Source organism: Rhamphochromis longiceps, linkage group LG2 (assembly GCF_057381845.1).
Source record: "Rhamphochromis longiceps isolate RC_006_pf linkage group LG2, R_longiceps_female_GT1.1, whole genome shotgun sequence".
Lineage (NCBI taxonomy): Eukaryota > Metazoa > Chordata > Actinopteri > Cichliformes > Cichlidae > Rhamphochromis > Rhamphochromis longiceps.
In genome coordinates, this window is record NC_140558.1 from 16,524,561 (window position 1) to 16,533,009 (window position 8,449).

At 42.2% G+C, this 8,449-nt stretch overlaps 1 long non-coding RNA gene across 1 annotated transcript; it reads right to left on the bottom strand.

Moving 5' to 3' along the window:
* Positions 1-3,464: 3,464 nt before the first annotated feature.
* LOC146677106 (uncharacterized) lies at positions 3,465-5,351 on the bottom strand. The gene is made up of 5 exons (XR_014907474.1): positions 5,248-5,351; positions 4,752-4,917; positions 4,403-4,511; positions 4,178-4,297; positions 3,465-4,036 (listed from the first exon to the last, which is right to left on the bottom strand). It is a non-coding gene; the product is annotated as an uncharacterized LOC146677106 (long non-coding RNA).
* Positions 5,352-8,449: the final 3,098 nt, after the last annotated feature.

Genomic DNA, 8,449 nt, shown 5'->3' on the forward strand with positions numbered 1-8,449 from the left:
AGCAACTTAAAGAAGTCCAGACGCTTTTCTTTGCAAGCTCCTTTGACTACGATGACCTGGATGACTGAGAACCTTCACAGACATCAGGTGATAGGGTTTAATTTAAAGGTTTCTGTGTCCCAATGAGCCATTTACACTGATCAGTGTCAGTTTAACAGTAAGACATTCATTATTTAGTTCCAACAGAGAAATAACTGAATGTAAAAAATGGCAGCCCTCAGGCCAGGTTTATAGAGATATATGCATGCATTATGAAATTTATGTATCCCAGATAATTGTTATACATCTAGTCATGGCAGACCCACCCTTTCCTGCCTAGTTAACTGCAACCCAAAAGAACTATTGGTATTTACACACTCACAACCAGTGTGGGGTAAAAAGAGCCACCAAAAAGCTGTCAGCCACAGATGTGCTATAAGAGTTAGAAACTCTACTTATGGAGAGACTTTCTAAGTCTAACAGAGGAGAGGTACTCCTGCCGAAATAACATGATATAACCCCACATACAGCCCAGCCATAAAGTGAACCAAGTCATTTAGTTAAAGACAGCATGGGACCAAATGCATGTAACCAGCCTGCATCAACCTGACATTTCTTCCTCCTGAATGAATGGATGAAAGTTAAATGACTACAAACCTAAAGCCACTAGTTCCCACACTGGAGCTCCCTGACACTGTGTGTTAACTGTATTTAGCTTGTAGGCAAGGCAAGGCAAGTTTATTTGTATAGCACAATTCAACAACAAGGTGATTCAAAGTGCATCAACAGTTGTAACAGGCTAAGCCACCTGAGACACTGCATTGAATTTGTTCCTGTCTTAATGATTTCAGCTGACTGGTTTCAGCTCAGATGTTCTGCTTTTTCCTTTCAGTAGATCAAAGCACCTCATGCTCCTTCTGCTTCCAATTTAATGGCAAGAAGAAGAAGAAGAAGAATGCTTCAGCAAAGTGGCGTTCATGGTCTCAGTGAACAGTCACGGTCACACACTGCATGTGGTTTTAAAAGCAACATGTCTGTTCACCACAACAATGGAGATGTGTAATATTAGTGCAGCTATGGTTTGTTTTTGAACATCAGTTCTGTTTTCTACTTTGATCATTTAGACCAAAAAAGTGTTGTTTTCAGATTCTTTCTTTTACAACTATAAACCACCTGTTCATTTTTTTATTACAATTAGTTTCACATAAATGTTAGTGTTTCCTTTATGATCTTTTAATGCTTACACTACACTGTACATGTCTACATTAGAGACATTTCTGTTTCCTGTTTCTGTTGACTCAGAGTTGTGAAATGTTCTTTTATTTGATACACAATATAAAGTTCATAATTTTCTTACAAATAAAACTCTAATGACAACATATTGGGTGGCTGTAGCTCAGGTGGTAGAGCAGGTCATCTACTGATCGGAAGGTTGGTGGTTCGATTCCCGGCTTCCCCTAGTCTGCATGCCAAATATCCTTGGGCAAGATACTAACCCGAAATTGCTCTCCGATGCATTCATCGGAGTATGAATGTGTGTGAATGTCAGTTGTGCTTGTGCGAATGGGTGTGAATGGGTGAATGCACAAGTTGTGTAAAGCGCTTTGAGTGCTCAGAAGAGTGGAAAAGCGCTATATAAGAACTAGTCCATTTACCATGAACAGCTGTGCTTATTTCTGAGACATGAGTTTTTGAATGTGTTCATATTTAGACGGTGTGCATCTGTATGCTGAAACTGTAATGGTGAACCTGAGGTGATGGTCAACAGAAGGCAAATATATATCAATATAAAACAATATTGAAGTAATGTCTTTACCCTCTGCAGTGTGTGGACGCAATCACCTTATTCACTGTAGTAAACATGCACCGCTAGCTCACGTGACTGACTGTCTCCATAGTTACATCATATATTATTAGCTATGTAAACAGCTTCCAAAGATACCGCCATAGCTCTCTGCAACTGTAACACTTTCACACTTTGCAAATCATTTCACGTGTTTGATAGTTATGAAGACAGAATATGTTTTTAAGGTTGCTATGGTTGCTATGGTGGTGGACTTGGGTGGACCGCGTCCGATTCCTGTTATTAGCTGTCCGCCGTAGGAAGGCTGCGTTCCATTTACAAGTAGTGACAGTCTGCCGCAACTCGAACTCAAACCCCGCTTTGTTCTTTAATTATAGGCCTTTTATAGCCGTTCATGGCACGCACACACACACATAAAGCACTTTGCCTCACCATGAGAATGCAAGTTTACCTAACCTAACCTTTAAAGTATCTGATATAGGATAGAAAAATGAAGCAACCAGAGATTTAATGATGAAGACTCTGGGTTCTGTAGTTCACGTTTTACAGTCCCGAAAGACTCTTTGCATATGATTTATTGAAGAGGAGTTTAGAATGCACTTTATATTTAGACTGTTGCTGTTTAATTTTTTACATTGTTCCGGTGTTATGTCATGAATAAGGTTTACCTGCTGGGGGTTTGATGGATCAGCTGGACAATACAGTCAAAGACCGACTTCATTCATCATATGCAAGAACCCTAGTTGGATTTTTGTTTTCACTCATGTTTTTGAACCAAATATTGAAAACAATTCTGACAGACTGGATACCTGGTCAGGGTGTACATTACCTTTTACTCAAGCATCCCAGGACAGAGCCCTGCCCCACCATGAGCCTGGGTGGATACGTGGTTATAATATAAAAGGACCAATACTGAATATGAATATTTCATGAAAATGAAATTATAATACAAATTCCTAGGTGTTTGTTATATCCAGCAAGAGTAATATTGATTACATATGTCTAAATTGCTAACCCTAACCCTAGCTCAACAGACCACAATGCCCTGGACTGTCACTATTATTACATGCTGTGAACATAAGTAGCTTTGATCACAGTTTATGTTGTAAAAGAGAAGGAATATTTAAAAAAAAAAAAAGGTCAACATTGTGATATTATTTCTTCCAAACTGACCAGAAACATGCTTGTCAGACTCTCACAGCAAAGGATCAGACTCACTGTGCATGACGGCTCAGGCCAATGATGTCTGTTAGATCGTCAGTTGTTTAGTGCTTCTGTACAGTTAGGGTCACCGTCTCTATTTCAGAATAATTAATATGCGGAAAACACTAAAAGTTGATTGTCTTCCAATATTCTAGCATAATTAAAAAAACTTTGACTTTGTAAGTACATATTGTTACAGTCCTGATTCCAATATAATTCTTCATAACTCCTGCTTTGAAATACTGAACTTTGAAATTTATCTGATGAAAGATCATTTACAGTGGCACTCTGTCAGGATAATTCTGACTGTAAGATCACTGTATTAATCTGAATCCTTCTGCAATGTGCTGTGAATGAAAGCTGATGCAACTCACTGTGGGAAAGCTGTTAATAAAATGAATCTGTGACACATGCAACACATTCACAGAGGAAGAGGACACAAAGGGAGGACACGCAGAGGCTGTGTTGAAGTCAGAAATCCAAATCTTTATTAAAAAACAGGCGGCAGTTACAAACAGGAAGACAAGCAGTCCATCAAACAGTCTACAGGGTCAAACATACAGAGAATTCAAACAGCAGTAAAAAATAACTGGACACTGAAAAACATAAAGCAATGTGTGACGCAATAAAAGGAAGCAGCACAGTATATTCACTGAATTATCACAATTACAAAAGAGAAAAACGATTTCTAAGGATAATTTTCTTAAATGCAGTTATAGTGTGGCTGGTAAAGATGGAAACATACAGAATGTAAACTGTGTGAGTTTGGTGAACTTTGTTAGTAACAAATGAGGGAAAAAAAAAAAAAAAAAAAAAGAGACAAAAACTCAGTATTCATTAATAATTAGAAAGCATCTAAACATTCTGGTCATGGATTTTTACAGTCTTAGTTCCGCTCGCTGTTATCATGATCATGATCAATGGCGAGGTCCTGAGGTGGGTGGGGCTGTCTCTGGTGATGTCACCATGAAGGAACAGCATCTGGCACGTGTTGGTTAAACATCCCAGTACACTGGTGTAGTTTCCTCTCCAGCTGTTTGACATTTGACACTTGAGCATTAAGGGGAAGAAGAAGAAACAGTGTTAGGTCAGGTGACCACATGGTTTCTAAAGTAACTGACAGGAAGTAACCAGGCCATTAGAAATGGATGGATGTGTTTAGAGTTACTGGAGTTGGGTAACTCTACTTACCAAAAGCAGAAGCACACAGATGAACAAAGCTGCTGAATGTTGCAGGAACATGCTCATGTGTGGTGGTCATTCAGTGCTGCTCCGGCAGGTTAGACAGTCCAAGACTGATATGCTGCCCATCTGAGAGTTTGAAAACACACATGCAAAGATTTATTTTGTATTACAGTCAAAGTTGGATGTTCATTTTTGTCCTTTAAAAATGTTTGTGTATTTGAAAGCACTAACATTTAAGGATGACTTGGATTGTCTCCTTTAAAGGGGAGACAAGTGTGTCCACTGATCTACGTCACTTTACCTGGATGATGACTCCTCTCTCCCTCACTCAGAAACACTCCTAATATAACCAAGCAAATAAATGATATTGAAGATTTACTTACATCATTACAAAAACAGGAAAAAGATCTCCCTTTGATTCTATTTCTCCATTCCTGCTGAACATCAGGCAACAAATATCCCAGTAAAATGTAAAGCACATGTTTTCTCTGCTTTGTCTAACCTCTGCAGAGCCCCTGTCAAGAAAAACATCTGTAAGCATAAAACAAATATACATTTCATAACACGTCACTGGACAAACCTCAGTCAGTTGATTTCCTATGTGCAGTGCAGACGAACATCAGTCAGCAAGTCAAGGTGGTGAGATGGACTGGTGTCCTTTGTGACTCTGCTGGTTCTTCTGAGGAAACACCACTGTTACGTCCCCCCACCACGGCGGGGGCAAAGGCAGGCAGGGGACAGCAACACTGGACAACCACAATCAATGAAGGAGGAAGACCACAGAGCAGTTAGGTATCAGGCAGAATTTAATGGTTGGACAGTCAATCTTAACAACAGAGAAGAGGTGGGGGGGGAGGAGGACTGGGCGGTTGATCCAAATCAAAGAAAGTAATAAAACAAAAAGAGGTCGGTAGCTTCCGGGGCCTAGCCTAACGGAAAGAAAAGTGCAAAACAAAAGGCCTACCTAGCTACTCGATAAAAGTCAGTGAAAACATACAAGGGTGGCAACAACCGCATAACCTAGTGTGACTAACAGAGTAAATTCTACAACCAATGTATAGGGTACCCCGGCTTACCTGTCCAGCCTCCCACCACACACAACATAAAGAAGCCTGTTCGCAAATGTTTGTCAAAGCAGAAGCCAGCAGCCCCAGCTGGCCAGGGAGCGGCTCATTTGTAGTGTTCCTTGGAGTGTGAGCCCAGACCAGCCAATAGACACCTGCCAATCAACTTCGAACTGGCCAATCAGAGGAGACCTGACGCCTGAAAGATAAACAGAACACAAAACAGAGCACAAAAGCAAAGCCACACCCCTTGGCACGTAACACCCCCACCCTTCAAAAACCAAACTCAGGGTTTGGTGACCTCTTTAAACAGCACGGGAGAGTGCGTCTGCTACAATGTTTTCTGAACCTTTTTTGTGATGGATATTGAGGGTATAATTCTGAATAATCAGTGACCAACGCATAAGCCGCTGGTTGTGATTATACATCTTGGAGAGGAAAACTAAAGGGTTGTGATCTGTGAATACTTGGACTGACCTCTGACCTGACTCTGTATGGACTTCAAAATGTTGCAAGGCCCACAACAAAGCAAGGGTCTCCTTTTCAATGGTAGAATACCTGAGCTGGTGTTTGTCAAACTTCCGAGAGAAGTAACTTACAGGATGGTCAATGCCCTGGGTATCCTCCTGGAGAAGCACCGCTCCCGCCCCAACTGCGCTGGCATCTATTTCCAGTTTGAATGGTAAGAAGTTAGGAGCAGACAAAACAGGGGTGCAACAAAGTAAGCCCTTAAGGCTTTCGAAAGCCTGCTGGCAACTCTCAGACCAAATAAACAGCTTTGAGGGGCTGGTTAAGTCAGTGAGGGGGGCAGCAACAGAAGAGAAATTCTTACAAAATCGTCGGTAGTATCCTGTCATCCCAAGGAACCGCCGCAGTTCTCTCCTGGTGGTTGGTTGGGGGAACTCCCTAATCGCAGTGACTTTGGCATCTGCAGGGCGCACTTTTCCTAGACCAACTTGCTGGCCAAGGTAGAGGACACTGCCTCTAGCAAAATCACATTTGGCAAGGTTCAAAGTGAGAGATGCATTTTCTAGGCTTATGAAGACTTCTTTCAATGTAGCCATGTGGGTTGACCAGTCACTGCTATACACAGCGATGTCATCCAAGTAGGCTCTGCAGTTGGGGATGTTTCCCAACACTTTATTAACCAGTCTCTGAAATGTTGCAGGGGCATTGCACATGCCAAAAGGCATAACCGTATACTGCAGAAAGTGGTCAGGAGTGACAAAAGCTGAAATGTCAGATGCTTGCTGTGTCAAAGGCACTTGCCAATACCCTTTTAACATATCGAGTTTAGTGATGTATTTTGCAGGCCCAATTTCATCAATGCAGTCATCGATAAGAGGTAAGGGATGTGCATCTGGTACAGTGACAGAGTTCACCTTTCGGAAGTCGGTACAGAATCTTGGGCTTCCATCTTTTTTTGTGTCTAAGAGACATGGTGAACTCCAAGAGCTGGAGCTTGGCACTGCAAATCCATTCTGAAGAAGATACTCAACTTCCTGTTTTATGATCTCCCTCTTTGCAGGACTAACCCGATAAGCGCGCTGTTTGATTGGTGTAGGGTTAGTCAGCACCACATCATGTTTTATGACAGTGGTTTGAGACGGGATATCACTGAACAGAGATGGAAATCCCGATATGAGTGTTATAATATCATTACTCTGTTCAGCAGGAAGGTGGGACAGGTATTGTGTTAGGGTCGACAATATCACAGAATTACCTAGTCGAGCACTTTGAGGCTCAGCACCCCGTAACACCAACCCATCTTCATCTGGAGTAATCTCCACCTTGGTCACCGAAGCCATCGGAAACGTAGCCACAGATGGTACAGCTGAAGGTTCACGAGAGTTGTACAGCTTCATCATGTTGACATGACACACCCGAGTGGGACGTCTGCGATCTGGGGTCTGAATAATGTAGTTAGTCTTGCTGAGTTTTCTCTCTACAACATAAGGACCAGAGAACCTAACGGAGAGAGAGGAGCCGGGCACCGGAAGGAGAAGGAGCACTCTGTCACCTGGCAGAAATGAACGGTCAACAGCCCGCTGATCAAAGTGTCTCTTCATTTTCGCTTGTGACGTGGCTAATACTTTCCTGGTTAAGGAATAAGCCCTCTTCAACCTGTCATTTAGTGTCTTGACGTACTCTGGAAGGCTTTTGGCGTTGTCAACCGGTGTAGCTAGCCTTTCTTTAAAAACCTTCAAAGGACCCCTCATCTCACGCCCAAACACAAGTTCACTGGGACTAAATCCCGGAGATTCTTGGGTTGCTTCCCGACAGGCAAATAAAACAAGTGGAACACTTTCATCCCAGTCCTGTTGGGAACTATAACAGTGTTTCCTTAACATAGACTTCAAAGTCTGATGAAACCTCTCTAGTGCCCCCTGACTTTCAGGATGGTAAGAACTCGAGGTTATGTGTTCAATGCCTAATGTTTTCAGGGTTTGGGCAAACACTCTAGACTTAAAGTTAGTGCCTTGGTATGTTTGCACAGCCTTAGGCAGACCAAAGGTTGAAAAGAATCTCAACAGTGCTTTGATAACAATCTGAGCTGTTATTCTCCGTAGTGGGATTGCCTCGGGAAACCTGGTTGAAACGCACATGACAGTCAACAGAAACTGGTTTCCAGTTTTAGCTTTAGGTAGAGGCCCCACACAGTCAACAATCACTTTTTGAAATGGCTCCTCTACTACTGGGATAGGACAGAGAGGAGCTGGGGGGATTACTTGGTTTGGCTTGCCGGTCATTTGGCATACATGGCAAGTACGGCAGTATTGAACAACATCAGATTTCAGTCCGGGCCAGAAGAAATGTTTCAGAATTCTGGGGTATGTTTTATTAACCCCCAAATGTCCTGACCATGGATGGTCATGTGCTAAGGACAGTACCTGGGTACGATAAGCAGTAGGTACAACCACTTGATAAACTGCAGACCAGTCTGCGTCTTCCGAGACCTCACTTGTCCATCACGTAACACCACCGTCTCTCCACACCGTCACCATCTGTGAGCACAAACTGCTGCTCTGCTCTGCCAGCATGTAGGAAATCACATATCACACACACAGGGGTGAAGAAACATTAGAGCTCAACTTTGGATACTTTAGATCTTAACAGATCAAAGTAGCTCTTACTTTCAACAATCAGTGAACAGACAAACAATGATACCAAACTGATTCTGTATGAATACAATATGGTATTTTCAATACAGGTG